At 46.2% G+C, this 15503-nt stretch overlaps 1 protein-coding gene and 1 pseudogene across 1 annotated transcript in view; one reads left to right on the forward strand and one right to left on the reverse strand.

Moving 5' to 3' along the window:
• Positions 1–15503, reverse strand: part of LOC123998976 — an 899899-nt pseudogene that overhangs the window by 175711 nt on the left and 708685 nt on the right.
• LOC123998934 (adhesion G protein-coupled receptor L1-like) overlaps positions 9921–15503 on the forward strand; it is a 255839-nt gene continuing 250256 nt past the window's right edge. The window contains 2 exon segments of the mRNA XM_046304189.1: positions 9921–10488; positions 10883–11001. The gene's annotated coding sequence lies outside the window, so the exon portion shown is untranslated.

Consider the following 15503-nt stretch of genomic DNA (forward strand, 5'->3'; position numbering starts at 1 on the left):
TCTACACTGTATTTCTGATCAATTTGATGGTATTTTAATGGCCCCAAAAAATTGCTTTTCTTTCAAAAACAAGGATATGTCTAACTGACCCCAAACTTTTGAATGGTAGTGTATATATATAATTTTTTGGTGGAGTCCACCTAGTGGCTGGGGGCCCTAAGCAACCACTTATGTCTGGAGCCGGCATGTGTGTGTTTGTGACTGTGTGTGCTTGCATACAGTATATAATCTCTCTCTACCCTTCTCTGTCTCTCCCCCCCCTCTCTATTCCTCCTTGTCTCTACCTCCAACTCTGTCTCTCTCTCTCCCTCCATCTCTATATCCCTCTCTCTATCCATCTGTCTCTCTCTCCCTCTCTCTATTCCTCTCTGTCTCTCCCTCTCTCTATCCATCTGTCTCGCTCTCTCCCTCTCTGTCTCTCCCTCTCTGTTTCTCCTTCCATCTATCCCTCCATCTCTGTATCTCCCTCTCTCTATCTCTCCCTCACTCTGTCTCTACCTCTCTCTATCTCTCCCTCACTCTGTCTCTACCTCTCTCTATCTCTCCCTCACGCTCTGTCTCTCCCTCTCTCTATCCCTCTCTGTTTCTCCTTCCCTCTATCCCTCCCTCTCTGTTTTTCCTTCCCTCTATCCCTCCATCTCTGTCTCTCCCTCTCTCTCTCTATCCCTCCATCTCTGTATCTCCCTCTCTCTATCTCTCCCTCACTCTGTCTCTACCTCTCTCTATCTCTCCCTCACGCTCTGTCTCTCCCTCTCTCTATCCCTCTCTGTTTCTCCTTCCCTCTATCCCTCCCTCTCTGTCTCTCCTTCCCTCTATTCCTCCATCTCTCTCCCTCTCTTTATCCCTGTCTGTTTCTCCTTCCCTCTATTCCTCCATCTCTCTCCCTCTCTTTATCCCTCTCTGTTTCTCCTTCCCTCTATCCCTCCATCTCTCACTCCCTCTCTCTATCCTTCCCTGTATCCCTCCATCTCTCTCCCTCTCTTTGTCCCTCTCTGTTTCTCCTTCCCTCTATCCCTCCCTCTCTCTATCCCTCTCTGTTTCTCCTTCCCTCTATCCCTCCATCTCTCTCTCCCTCTCTCTATCCCTCTCTGTTTCTCCTTCCATCTATCCCTCCATCTCTGTATCTCCCTCTCTCTATCTCTCCCTCACTCTGTCTCTACCTCTCTCTATCTCTCCCTCACTCTGTCTCTACCTCTCTCTATCTCTCCCTCACGCTCTGTCTCTCCCTCTCTCTATCCCTCTCTGTTTCTCCTTCCCTCTATCCCTCCCTCTCTGTTTTTCCTTCCCTCTATCCCTCCATCTCTGTCTCTCCCTCTCTCTCTATCTATCCCTCCCTCTCTGTCTCTCTCTATCTCTCCCTCACTCTCTGTCTCTCCCTCTCTCTATCCCTCTCTGTGTCTCCTTCCCTCTATCCCTCCATCTCTGTCTCTCCCTCCCTCTCTCTCACCCTCTCTCTATCTCTCCCTCACTCTCTGTCTCTCCCTCTCTCTATCCCTCTCTGTGTCTCCTTCCCTCTATCCCTCCATCTCTGTCTCTCCCTCTCTCTGTCCCTCCCTCTCTCTCACCCTCTCTCTATCTCTCCCTCACTCTCTAGCTTTCCCTCTCTCTATCCCTCTATGTTATCCTCCCCTCTCTCCCTCTTTCTATTTATCCCTCACTCGCTGTCTCTCCCTCTCTGTTTCTCCTTCCCTCTATCCCTCACTCTCTGTATCTCCCTCTCTCTCCTTCTCTCCCTCACTCTCTCTCTATCCCTCTCTGTTTCTCCTTCCCTCTATCCCTCCCTCTCTGCTTCTCCTTCCCTCTATCCCTCCATCTCTGTCTCTCCCTCTCTCTATCCCACCCTCTCTGTTTCTCGCTCTCTCTATGCCTCCCTCTCTGTCTCGCCCTCTCTCTACCTCTCTCTATCCCTCTCTGTCTCTCCCTCATCCATATTCATCCAGCATCTCTTCCTCTCCCCATGTCAACCACAGCATGGCGTTAATACACCAATTAGCCCTGAGAATAGATAATGGACTATTTCATATTGCAATGGAGGGAGGGAGGGAGGGAGGGAGGGAGGGGAGAGAGAGAGAGAGAGAGAGAGAGAGAGAGAGAGAGAGAGAGAGAGAGAGAGAGAGAGAGAGAGAGAGAGAGAGAGAGAGAGAGAGAGAGAGAGAGAGAGAGAGAGAGAGAGAGAGAGAGAGAGAGAGAGAGATGGGTCTCTCTTTATGGACGTGGCCTGTGAAAACGCTGTAACGTAGTAGCGTTTGTTGTGAAGATCCAGCCAATGGACGATGGGTGCGCGATGAGAAAAGAGCATCAGCGGTCACGGGGGTGTGGGATGAAAGGTGTGGGTGTTACACCAACACTTTGGTGGTTAATGAAACCATAAGCCTGTTTGGTTTTGTCCCGCTGCTCACAGTGGTGGTCCAGCCTTTCACAGCCCATTCAAATGCCACGCACCTGTTCCCTACGAAGAACAAGTAATACAGAACTATTCATAATGCAGTGGTTTTGGGGGGATAAAAATGACAAGGTGACATAAAAAGTTTAAACATTTAACAAGTGTTGCTGTTCATCTAATCCTGAAAAACTAATAAACAGACAGAAAACAGCATACAAAACAATAAAATATATATATGTATGTTGCTAGTAACACTGTAAAAACACTGTAATACCATGTTATTACATAGTAACATAGTAACACTACTATGGAATGATAAATAGTAGTATAAGCATGGTACTGTAATTGCATTTGAAATGGATTCAAGCTGGTTTTTATTACACAATAAAGCAGAGGTACTCAAAGTCGGGGTCACGACTCCACACAGGGGAAGTGCAGTAGGGTCACGACTCCACACAGGGGAAGTGCAGTAGGGTCACGACTCCACACAGGGGAAGTGCAGTAGGGTCACGACTCCACACAGGGGAAGTGCAGTAGGGTCACGACTCCACACAGGGGAAGTGCAGTAGGGTCACGACTCCACACAGGGGAAGTGCAGTAGGGTCACGACTCCACACAGGGGAAGTGCAGTAGGGTCACGACTCCACACAGGGGAAGTGCAGTAGGGTCACGACTCTACACAGGGGAAGTGCAGTAGGGTCACGACTCCACACAGGCGAAGTGCAGTAGGGTCACGACTCCACACAGGGGAAGTGCAGTAGGGTCACGACTCCACACAGGGGAAGTGCAGTAGGGTCACGACTCCACACAGGGGAAGTGCAGTAGGGTCACGACTCCACACAGGGGAAGTGCAGTAGGGTCACGACTCCACACAGGCGAAGTGCAGTAGGGTCACGACTCCACACAGGGGAAGTGCAGTAGGGTCACGACTCCACACAGGGGAAGTGCAGTAGGGTCACGACTCCACACAGGGGAAGTGCAGTAGGGTCACGACTCCACACAGGGGAAGTGCAGTAGGGTCACGACTCCACACAGGGGAAGTGCAGTAGGGTCACGACTCCACACAGGGGAAGTGCAGTAGGGTCACGACTCCACACAGGGGAAGTGCAGTAGGGTCACGACTCCACACAGGGGAAGTGCAGTAGGGTCACGACTCCACACAGGGGAAGTGCAGTAGGGTCACGACTCCACACAGGGGAAGTGCAGTAGGGTCACGACTCCACACAGGGGAAGTGCAGTAGGGTCACGACTCCACACAGGGGAAGTGCAGTAGGGTCACGACTCCACACAGGGGAAGTGCAGTAGGGTCACGACTCCACACAGGGGAAGTGCAGTAGGGTCACGACTCCACACAGGCGAAGTGCAGTAGGGTCACGACTCCACACAGGGGAAGTGCAGTAGGGTCACGACTCCACACAGGCGAAGTGCAGTAGGGTCACGACTCCACACAGGGGAAGTGCAGTAGGGTCACGACTCCACACAGGGGAAGTGCAGTAGGGTCACGACTCCACACAGGGGAAGTGCAGTAGGGTCACTACTCCACACAGGGGAAGTGCAGTAGGGTCACGACTCCACACAGGGGAAGTGCAGTAGGGTCACGACTCCACACAGGGGAAGTGCAGTAGGGTCACGACTCCACACAGGGGAAGTGCAGTAGGGTCACGACTCCACACACGACTCTACACAGGGGAAGTGCAGTAGGGTCACGACTCCACACAGGCAAAGTGCAGTAGGGTCACGACTCCACACAGGGGAAGTGCAGTAGGGTCACGACTCCACACAGGCGAAGTGCAGTAGGGTCACGACTCCACACAGGGGAAGTGCAGTAGGGTCACGACTCCACACAGGGGAAGTGCAGTAGGGTCACGACTCCACACAGGCGAAGTGCAGTAGGGTCACGACTCCACACAGGGGAAGTGCAGTAGGGTCACGACTCCACACAGGGGAAGTGCAGTAGGGTCACGACTCCACACAGGGGAAGTGCAGTAGGGTCACGACTCCACACAGGGGAAGTGCAGTAGGGTCACGACTCCACACAGGGGAAGTGCAGTAGGGTCACGACTCCACACAGGGGAAGTGCAGTAGGGTCACGACTCCACACAGGGGAAGTGCAGTAGGGTCACGACTCCACACAGGGGAAGTGCAGTAGGGTCACGACTCCACACAGGGGAAGTGCAGTAGGGTCACGACTCCACACAGGGGAAGTGCAGTAGGGTCACGACTCCACACAGGGGAAGTGCAGTAGGGTCACGACTCCACACAGGGGAAGTGCAGTAGGGTCACGACTCCACACAGGCGAAGTGCAGTAGGGTCACGACTCCACACAGGGGAAGTGCAGTAGGGTCACGACTCCACACAGGCGAAGTGCAGTAGGGTCACGACTCCACACAGGGGAAGTGCAGTAGGGTCACGACTCCACACAGGGGAAGTGCAGTAGGGTCACGACTCCACACAGGGGAAGTGCAGTAGGGTCACGACTCCACACAGGGGAAGTGCAGTAGGGTCACGACTCCACACAGGGGAAGTGCAGTAGGGTCACGACTCCACACAGGGGAAGTGCAGTAGGGTCACAAGTGCAACATTTAAAAAAATTAATTCATGGGACAATATACCAAAAACAAATGCTTTTGAGAAAGATAAATTCAAAAATACAACTTTATTAAGTAAATGTATTTATTTGTTCTCTTAATTTTGATAAGAGTTGTGAAAATGTAGGCTAATGAATTCAAGCTTATTTGTTGATAATAAAATCAAAATGTAGAGATTTTAAGGTTGTTTCATTAGATGTTAAATGTGGGGTGGGACGGACTGCCAGAAATTCTGTCCAAACAAAATGGGGTCCCCAGAAATTCTGGTGATAAAAAGGGGGTCCCCAGAAATTCTGGTGATAAAAAGGGGGTCCCCGCTGAAAAAACGTTTGTTTCCAACGGCAATAGAGTGACCATTTGTGTCATTATGCAATGGTCCTTATTTTGTAATAACAAAAAGCTCACTCCAATGGATTGCTTTAATATAAATTGACACAATTTAAAATTTGACAATTGCCTTGCTATGTACAGTACCTTATATCAAAGTATGTCATAAAGAAGTGGTTGTAGTGGAGGTGCTAGTATTTGTCAGTCGTTAGCTGAGCTAGATATACTGTACTAGTAATAGCAATAAGTGCCCACTACTGTAATAACACAACAATAGTAGTAAAGACATTGACATGGTGTTGTGTGATTTCTTTGAACGACACCGAGCATTAACTGAATAACACGTGTTTGCTGATTCATGGCTCGCTGCAGTACATTACACTACCATAGGTGACACAGCTTCAATCTCTCCCATGTATATACAGCTGTGTGACTGTCTGATTCATGGCTCGCTACAGTACATTACACTACCATAGGTGACACAGCTTCAATCTCTCCCATGTATATACAGCTGTGTGACTGTCTGATTCATGGCTCGCTACAGTACATTACACTACCATAGGTGACACAGCTTCAATCTCTCCCATGTATATACAGCTGTGTGACTGTCTGATTCATGGCTCGCTACAGTACATTACACTACCATAGGTGACACAGCTTCAATCTCTCCCATGTATATACAGCTGTGTGACTGTCTGATTCATGGCTCGCTACAGTACATTACACTACCATAGGTGACACAGCTTCAATCTCTCCCATGTATATACAGCTGTGTGACTGTCTGATTCATGGCTCGCTACAGTACATTACACTACCATAGGTGACACAGCTTCAATCTCTCCCATGTATATACAGCTGTGTGACTGTCTGATTCATGGCTCGCTACAGTACATTACACTACCATAGGTGACACAGCTTCAATCTCTCCCATGTATATACAGCTGTGTGACTGTCTGATTCATGGCTCGCTACAGTACATTACACTACCATAGGTGACACAGCTTCAATCTCTCCCATGTATATACAGCTGTGTGACTGTCTGATTCATGGCTCGCTACAGTACATTACACTACCATAGGTGACACAGCTTCAATCTCTCCCATGTATGTGTGACTGTCTGATTCAGGCTGTGTGATTACTGTGACACAGCTGATTCAGCTGTGTGACTGTCTGATTCTACAGTACATTACACTACCATAGGTGACACAGCTTCAATCTCTCCCATGTATATACAGCTGTGTGACTGTCTGATTCATGGCTCGCTACAGTACATTACACTACCATAGGTGACACAGCTTCAATCTCTCCCATGTATATACAGCTGTGTGACTGTCTGATTCATGGCTCGCTACAGTACATTACACTACCATAGGTGACACAGCTTCAATCTCTCCCATGTATATACAGCTGTGTGACTGTCTGATTCATGTGACTACATTACACTACCATAGGTGACACAGCTTCAATCTCTCCCATGTATATCAGCTGTGTGACTGTCTGATTCATGGCTCGCTACAGTACATTACACTACCATAGGTGACACAGCTTCAATCTCTCCCATGTATATACAGCTGTGTGACTGTCTGATTCATGGCTCGCTACAGTACATTACACTACCATAGGTGACACAGCTTCAATCTCTCCCATGTATATACAGCTGTGTGACTGTCTGATTCATGGCTCGCTACAGTACATTACACTACCATAGGTGACACAGCTTCAATCTCTCCCATGTATATACAGCTGTGTGACTGTCTGATTCATGGCTCGCTACAGTACATTACACTACCATAGGTGACACAGCTTCAATCTCTCCCATGTATATACAGCTGTGTGACTGTCTGATTCATGGCTCGCTACAGTACATTACACTACCATAGGTGACACAGCTTCAATCTCTCCCATGTATATACAGCTGTGTGACTGTCTGATTCATGGCTCGCTACAGTACATTACACTACCATAGGTGACACAGCTTCAATCTCTCCCATGTATATACAGCTGTGTGACTGTCTGATTCATGGCTCGCTACAGTACATTACACTACCATAGGTGACACAGCTTCAATCTCTCCCATGTATATACAGCTGTGTGACTGTCTGATTCATGGCTCGCTACAGTACATTACACTACCATAGGTGACACAGCTTCAATCTCTCCCATGTATATACAGCTGTGTGACTGTCTGATTCATGGCTCGCTACAGTACATTACACTACCATAGGTGACACAGCTTCAATCTCTCCCATGTATATACAGCTGTGTGACTGTCTGATTCATGGCTCGCTACAGTACATTACACTACCATAGGTGACACAGCTTCAATCTCTCCCATGTATATACAGCTGTGTGACTGTCTGATTCATGGCTCGTATATACAGCTGTGTGACAGTACATTACACTACCATAGGTGACACAGCTTCAATCTCTCCCATGTATATACAGCTGTGTGACTGTCTGATTCATGGCTCGCTACAGTACATTACACTACCATAGGTGACACAGCTTCAATCTCTCCCATGTATATACAGCTGTGTGACTGTCTGATTCATGGCTCGCTACAGTACATTACACTACCATAGGTGACACAGCTTCAATCTCTCCCATGTATATACAGCTGTGTGACTGTCTGATTCATGGCTCGCTACAGTACATTACACTACCATAGGTGACACAGCTTCAATCTCTCCCATGTATATACAGCTGTGTGACTGTCTGATTCATGGCTCGCTACAGTACATTACACTACCATAGGTGACACAGCTTCAATCTCTCCCATGTATATACAGCTGTGTGACTGTCTGATTCATGGCTCACAGTACAGTACACTACCATAGGTGACACAGCTTCAATCTCTCCCATGTATATACAGCTGTGTGACTGTCTGATTCATGGCTCGCTACAGTACATTACACTACCATAGGTGACACAGCTTCAATCTCTCCCATGTATATACAGCTGTGTGACTGTCTGATTCATGGCTCGCTACAGTACATTACACTACCATAGGTGACACAGCTTCAATCTCTCCCATGTATATACAGCTGTGTGACTGTCTGATTCATGGCTCACTACAGTACATTACACTACCATAGGTGACACAGCTTCAATCTCTCCCATGTATATACAGCTGTGTGACTGTCTGATTCTTAGCTCACTGCAAATGCATGGGTTACATAATGGATCAATCCACTGTCTATTTGACAAAAAGCCTTCCTTTAGTTAGTTGTATAATGTCTCAGATATGGGTCAGATTGATTCAGGTCCAAACCCACTGCTGTCAAAGTAATCTGCTCCAATTCCATCAGGTGGTTTGAAATATTCTAGAACTAATGTAACTAAAGGAATTGTTTTCCTTTTCAGTCATGTGTCATTTGAATAAACTATGGAGGGTGCTGCTGCAAATGAAATGGATGCAGGGTAGGTCTACTCCCACAAAAAGGTCATATTCAAACACCTTACAGTCTGTTGTTTGTTTTTGTACTGTGTGAGACATCCTGAGCTGCCCGCCAGCAGTTTCTTACTGTGTGTACCCTCTAATGAGCGAAGACGTTTAGTAAAGCCACATGGAACCAATGTGGACATCTGTCCAGACACTGGTCTCAGAATGGAGGACCTACCAGCTGATATGAACAACAGAGAGCTATGGCATGCCACTGTCCAGCACATTGCGCCACTGTGAGCAAGTAAGCAAGGGAGCCTATAGGCTACTAATTGTCAGCAGATCACTTTAAATGAAGGCCTACTTTATAGCAGCGCTGTTATGCGATGTAATAGTTTATAGATGATCCAGTATAACATATTTTATAAATCAGTAGTTATAACTCATTGGTTGACATTGGGATTGTAATGTTGATGTTTAACACATAGTTCGCTGATGTGGCTGATTTCTAAACTATGTAAACGAGTCACGCATAGTCTACTACTAGGTCTACTAGCCTTCACAATCCCTTTATAAAGTACAGACCAAGACTGTGTTAGGCCTGGCATTGGTTTCATTTGGAACCCGGAGACAAAATAGCCTAATAGTGTATTGGACAGCATGCAATGTGATTCGCGTAATATAACGTATATAACTGCATTTTTATAGGGGTACTTGGGTGTAGGCTTAGGCTATTATTATACAAAAGACTTGCCGTTCCTGTTACCGTCCTGAGCGCCTTCACTAGGGACCGGCGTCACGCGGTGAAACAATACTCTTTCACCAATGCTGCTTTCCTCGGCGTCCTTCTCAACGAGGCTCTCGTGTAAACGAACATACATAGCTTACCCTGTGTCCTTCTCACCTTTCCTTCGTCTTCTCTCTGCTTCCTCCCATGCCACGACCATAAACCCGAACACGTAGTCTAGGATACGTAGTCTGCAAATTAATGAATAACAAGATGAGAATCACAAGTCTGAAATAACGTTTATGTTTCTGCGTGCGCGGTGGCGCCTGTCTATAGGGACCAAACGTCGACTAGGGAATCTAATTATCGCCTCGAGGACTCCACCTGAAATATAGACTTCTCGGTGGAGATTTCGAGATTTTAATAAACAACATATGCGCGACGCTGAATGCTACGCGGTGAACAGCCAGATGCGCGCCTCGCCTGCCAGTCTGTCATCACAGGCAACGACATATGACATTTGCATCACAGGAAAGATGAACTAGCTAAACTTGCTTGCTTTTGTGGGGGGAAAAATGCAATTGTGTTTGGTTATTGAAATATGACCTAAACGCTCTGCAGAACTATTAGTCGTTATTTTGTAGCCGCGTGACGCCTTTCAATTTAACATCAATTATCCAACATCCATCTGTCAATAAATAACCTTAGCCTACCCGCTGACATCGCTCAGGAAGTTCGCCTCAGCTGTGGGGCACCATCAATCTATGAATATTCGCACACAATCATTTGGAATCTTTAGTTCATTCATGCAAAATGTGCGAGAATAGACTACTTGAATGTTCTTGAGTGCGTAGAAGTCCTCTGTAGGCTACCAGCGACAGACATTTCGACATAGGCTACTGACAGAGGAGACAGAACGACTGCTATTTTCTACGTGGCATGAGTCGGTAAAGGAACCTTTGATATTTGTGTTTTGGTTCCAGGTTTGATATATCTGCATTGAGAGTCAACAATTGTGGATAGCCTATAATGGAATTTCTTAACCACCGACATTAGAACCGCATCGGTCCTTCAACACAAGGTATTTAGCCATTGAAGCCTAAAATATTTAGGAAAACATCCAAGGAGATACGTTTTGCAATGGCAAATTGAAAACGGCTTATCTACAACCATTTCAAACGGACTGCGCAGCACACATTTATGTGCTAGGCTAGAGACGTTGTTGCCTATTATGGAAAACTGGGACCGCCTTTACGCGCCTAAACGAAATAATGTCTTAAAATGAGGCGAGGTCGCATTACTATTTATTCTGATACGCATATGAGTATAATTCCGAGAGCATAAACATGATATGAGGGATACGCCGCCACTGTTTTTGTCATTTTTAACCGGCAGGATTTTTCCCGTTTCATTCGCAGTGGTTGTTTTGAAGATAGCAGGTTATTAATTGTTTATCTTTATGCATCCGCACGAAGAAGGACCAAGAAATGACAAACGACGGATAACCAGAGGAGAAGGAGACCGTGAAAAGAGGGGAACGGAAGAATGAATGTGATATACTGAGCAACGAAGGAAGGAGATTGGAGGAATCAAGGTAGGACACGAAGCAAGGTTTTTAATGTTATAACCCGTGTAGCCTATTTGGGTCTACGGGATGCTGCACTGAATGTGACGGTGGAATCTGTCTGTCACCACGGGCAGAGAGGTGGAGAGGTGTGTAACGAGCTTTATTTATTGATATGTTATGCTTGGTTATTTTTGTGTGTACACTCGTGTTTGACTAAGCGGACATTAATAGGTCATTTATATTGGACATAATGTCTGAAGTGCAACGTGCAATGCATTACTAATTAAATTGACCATTGTTAAATTGAATTAATGTTAAGAACACTGAATGTTATTTAGCCTCAATCTCTCTGAAATAGAAAACGGTGGACTAGTCTATACAACTAGTCTATACAACTAGTCTATACTACAGTGTACAACGTTCTGTTGATATATATGGTTATGCGCAAAATCACTTCCACGACAGCTATTTGGCTTGAATTTGACTGCCGGTGTCCGACACTGGTAATGGAAGAGGACTGTGGCCATTCACGGGCTTGACGTGTACGCAGATGACATGGGAAGAACAGCGAGCCAGCTTCCTTAATACATTTAATGTATGAGTGAGCGATGAACTGTCGTGGTAAGCTTGCCTGGACGAATTGCCTGGCTTGCAGCGCCCTATACGAGCCCAACCACCCATGAAGAAAAAACGAGAGTATGTGAAAGAAAAATGCGATGAAGAGACAGAGGCAGCATAAGCGGTGTGATGTACTACCTCCCTCCATCTATTTCCCCATTTCCAGCAGCAGCACAGTAGCAGGTCGTCTCACGGAGAGACACCTTTTATCATTTAAGGGCTCATTGCGTGTTATACAAGAAAATCCGCATTAGAGCGCAGGAGAGCTCAAAAGTGAACTGCTCGCCCGTCCCCAATGTGTGGGACTAAAGCATTAATCCCCGACCTCGTTAAACCGCAGCCCAGCCTATACACCACACACTTCATATTCCATATTAACATATTCGCTACTGAATAGGCCTATACTTTACAGATCTTTTTAGGGTAAGGGCACAGAGGAAATGGAACCCCCCAACTAACATAATACAAACAAAATAATTGAAACAGCCACTCAGTTTTTCTTGCCTACATCAGCACATGCCAAAGTTAGTTTTGGACTGGTCCATTTTCTGGATCTTAATGTCCACTCCACACATATGCAGAGAAGTAGCAGGTATTGTACCATTCTTACAAGAGGCCCATAACAGGCTCACTGGAATTAAAATCCCTTTACATGTTAAAGTGGTTATTTTGTGCGTTCAAGAAGCCTCTGGCATCCTTCTAGAAATGGTTGAAAGCCAAACATTCTCTCTGCTTGAAGACAAGACAGAAGGATTTATGCGTCTCTGTCTGCGTGTCACATCACCATCAGAAAAATGATTCTTGGATTTCAGTGGGATGATTAATAGTCAGGCGTTAGCATGGTATTAATGATACCCCCATGTTGTAATATGGCGGTAATCAGAAGTGGATTTATATCACTGAAATCATTTCGATAGCGTTTTGGCGGTTGGCGTAATAGAAGCCATACGTAATATGTGAAGAGTCAAATATTCACATGTACCGAAGAAATCATTTGCATCCAAACCTACATGAAAATAAAGCCATGTTTATATTCAATCCACATTCTAGCTCTTACACACGCGCACACACACACACCAATTTTTCATACAAATAACACTAGTGGCTCCTACGGTCCTCTCTATATTTCCATAGCAACGTCCACCCTGTTCAGCATATGAATTGGTTCATCCCCCAAAGCTACTCATAAGGCTGACTAAATGGATATGTTAATACAAACGAAGTCAAGTGACGCTGATACAAATTCCTCCACAAACAACCCAGGACACAACACAGTGCCCTGTGGAACACCTGCTGCATCGTATAGTCCATTGAACTGCTAATCATCATTTACGAAAATGGCACATACATTGCCTTCAGAAACTATTCATACCCCTTGACTTATTCCACATTTTGTTGTGTTACAGACTGAATCCACACATAATACCCCATAATGACAAAGTGAAAACATGGTTTTAGACATTTTTGTAAATGCATTGAAAATGAAATACAGAAATATCTCATTTACAAAAGTATACACACCCCTAAATCAATACTTTGTAAAAGCCCCTTTAGTAGTGATTACAGCTGTGAGTGTTTCTGGGTATGTTTCTACGAGCTTTGCACACCTGGATTGTACAATATTTGTACATCATTCTTTAAATAATTATTCAAGCTCTATCAAGTTGTTTGTTGATAGCCATGGCTAGGCAGCCATTTTCTAGTTGTGTCACTGGACCTTACAGATAATTGTATGTGTGGGGTACAGAGATTAGGTAATAAACACACAGTTATTGCACACAGAGTGAGTCCATGCAACTTATTATGTAACTTGTTTAGCACATTTTTACTCCTGAACTTATTTAGTCTTGCCATAACAAAGGGGATGACTAGTTATTGACTCAAGAGTTTTTAGCTTTTCATTTGTAAACATTTCTAAAAACATAATTCTACTTTGACATTATTGGGTATTGTGTGTAGGCCAGTGACACGACATTTTAATTGAATCCATTTTAAATTCAGGCTGTTACACTACAACATGTAATATTCCATAAAAGAAGCAAAAACGTCAATTTGTGTCTGTAGCCTGAATTCATGATTAGCCAGCCTGCTCCGGTCCATTCCATTGCATTAGGTTGAGGTGTTCACTGATGGATACAGACAGACTGCGTGGCACCATGCATTTTTCATAGTGTGTTGTGCAGTGCTGCTGTACAACTGCCTCTCATGTGATGTGCATGGGCACTGGCTAGTAATCTTTATACCTTTTTAAATAACGTCTCACGTGTCTATGCAAGGATGGGTTTTTTCTCCCTCGTCTGACCTACAATCTGGCTATCTATCATGTGCTGTATTTTACATTTCTATTTTATTTCTGTCTCTCTACTTTCTCCGTCTCTCTCTGTCTCTCTCTGTCTATTTCTCTCTCTGCTTTCTCTCTCTCCCTCCCTCTCACACTCTCTCCCTCCTTCTACCCCCCCTCTCCTCCCTCTCCCTCTCCCTCTCTCTCTCCCTCCCTCTCTCTCTCTCTGTCTCTCTCTCTCTCTCTCCTCACTCTCTCTCCCTCCCTCTCTCTCCCTCTCACTCTCTCTCCCTCCCTCTCTCTCTCTCTCTCTCTCTCTCTCTCTCTCTCTCTCTCTCTCTCTCTCTCTCTCTCTCTCTCTCTCTCTCTCTCTCTCTCTCTCTCCTCCTCTCCCTCTCTCTCCCTCTCTCCCTCTCTCTCTCTCTCTCTCTCTCTCTCTCTCTCTCTCTCTCTCTCTCTCTCTCTCTCTCTCTCTCTCTCTCTCTCTCTCCCTCTCTCTCTCTCTCTCTCTCTCTCTCTCTCTCTCTCTCTCTCTCTCTCTCTCTCTCTCTCTCCTCTCTCCTCTCTCCCTCTCCCCTCTCACCCTTCTCTCCCTCCCTCTCTCTCTGTCTCTCTCTCTCTCTCTCTCTCTCTCTCTCTCTCTCTCTCTCTCTCTCTCTCTCTCTCTCTCTCTCTCTCTCTCTCTCTCTCTCTCTCTCTCCTCTCTCTCTCCTCCCTCTCTCTCCCTCTCTCTCCCTCTCCCTCTCTCTCTCCCTCCCCCTCTCTCCCTCCCACTCCCCCTCTCTCCCTCTCTCTCCCTCTCCCCCTCTCTCCCTCTCTCTCCCTCTCCCCCTCTCTCCTCTCTCTCTCTCTCTCTCTCTCTCTCTCTCTCTCTCTCTCTCTCTCTCTCTCTCTCTCTCTCTCTCTCTCTCTCTCTCTCTCTCTCTCTCTCTCTCTCTCTCTCTCTCTCTCTCTCTCTCTCTCTCTCTCTCTCTCTCTCTCTCTCCCTCTCCCCCTCTCTCCCTCTCTCTCTACTCTCTCATCCTGCTCTCCCACTGGTCAGGGTGTTTACCTGCTGTTGGCATCTTGTGCTGGCTGGATATTTACCAGCCGTGAAGAGTGATAAGGTTTCTTCTGACAGGGAAAGCCATTATGATTCTAATGACAGTTATTGTGGCGGATCGGAGGCAGAGTTGATTGGCAACTTTGTATGTGTTTCAGCTCCCTAAAAACACGGAGAGACAAGGACGCTTTAAAACAGCTTTCGCCGAAAGTAATTATTGTAATTGATTGTGCCCTAAAATGTTTTTTTTCTTCAAAATTGCATCTGTAATTAGTTTTTCTTATTTTTGTATTTGACAAGATTGCACTTTGCAGGGTGTAGGTGTTAATGCATGTTTCTGAGTGATTGGACAGAAGAAGGGGAGAAAGAGAGAGAGAGTTGGTGAGCGGAGGAGAGAGAGAGGTACACAATGGGCAACAAGCAGAAATTGTCTGGGTTGTTGTGCGGAGGCACAAAGGCGACGGGAACAGGGCGTCCCAGTCAAGGCTGTTCAGGGCTGGAGCTCAGTCAGGGCCTTTGTGTTGTGAAGTGTTGCTGGGTGAATGTGTCTCTGAATGTAGGAGCCTGTAACTGCAGCATCCCAGGGCC

This window comes from Oncorhynchus gorbuscha, linkage group LG16 (genome assembly GCF_021184085.1).
Source record: "Oncorhynchus gorbuscha isolate QuinsamMale2020 ecotype Even-year linkage group LG16, OgorEven_v1.0, whole genome shotgun sequence".
Taxonomy (NCBI): domain Eukaryota; kingdom Metazoa; phylum Chordata; class Actinopteri; order Salmoniformes; family Salmonidae; genus Oncorhynchus; species Oncorhynchus gorbuscha.